Source organism: Rhagoletis pomonella, unplaced genomic scaffold, assembly GCF_013731165.1.
Source record: "Rhagoletis pomonella isolate Grant_MI unplaced genomic scaffold, Rhpom_1.0 Rhpom_scaffold_03290, whole genome shotgun sequence".
Classification (NCBI taxonomy): domain Eukaryota; kingdom Metazoa; phylum Arthropoda; class Insecta; order Diptera; family Tephritidae; genus Rhagoletis; species Rhagoletis pomonella.
In genome coordinates this window covers 15,147-16,388 of record NW_023461843.1, presented here as the reverse complement: position 1 = coordinate 16,388, position 1,242 = coordinate 15,147, and positions in this window count along the sequence as shown.

The window sequence follows — 1,242 nt, the reverse complement described above, 5'->3', positions numbered from 1 at the left end:
ATTTTGGAACGAATTTCCGTCATCCCTTAAACAGGGTGTTTACAAGTTAACCTGCGAGTGCCGACACAGTTACATAGGACAAACAGAGCGAAATATAAGAACAAGGTATCGAGAACACATAAGGGTTTATAATAAGAAAAAACGAAAACCAGAGGCTGCAATAGAATCGAACTTTGCGAATCACATGATCAAAAATAAATGCACACCAATGAAGATTGGACAAACAACAGAACTTCTCCGTGTACAACATAAAGGACAAAGTTTGAATATATTAGAAAATATGGAAATATATAAACAGAAGACCTTCAAAGCAAAATGAGCAAAAAAAATACTGTATCGGACGTACTGTTTGAACCTCTAAAACTACTGTACGATCACGATCACGGACTTCTACCTGCCGTCAAAAACGAGCCAAAATGATTCATCTACCTATTGAGCACCGCAAACACTGCAAAACTAAAAAGACGTACCTAACAAAAGAAAGAGGTAGTTAACAAGGAGTATAAATACGGGCAACCAACAAAAATTATGCAGAACGAAAAACGACACTCAAGATGGCACACCGCCGAAACCGGTTTGTCTCCAAACCAAATTTGACAAGGGATGACGGAAATTTGTTCCAAAATACATCATACACCCACCCTGTCGGAAACAACAACAACCAAAAGGGAAAGAGATATAAGCAACGTCAACGTTACATGCGGTGACAAGGTTGCGTGATTTTAAATCCTTATTGAGTTAAAATCCGCTATCAATTAAGAAATATATTTGATTTGTGATTTGGTTTGTTGACCAAATAAAAAATAAAATTTATTTGTGATTTGATTCGTGGAGCGAATCATTTTGATTTATAATCTTTCAACTAACTAATACTTTTGTTATGCCACGCAAATAAGATATTCAAGTATTTTCCAACTTCCAGTTCTACGCAAATTTTTGGGATTTTTGGGAATAATTCGCGATTTTCCAGACTTCTTCGGGATTTTGGAATCTTCGGGACTACTTTGGAGTTTTTGGACTATTTCGGGAGTTTCGATACTACTTTGGGATTTTCGGGATGCCTAGGACTAATTCGGAGTTTTCAAGACTTTTTCGGGATTATTTCCGATGTATCCTATTATGAATGTGCACGCTCTCTTCTTTGTCGTAAGTGTTCGCACATGTATGTGTGCATATGTATATATCGTGTAAAAAAATGCCTAACGCTATGCTTCCACTTATATACGCCCACTTATATTTTTT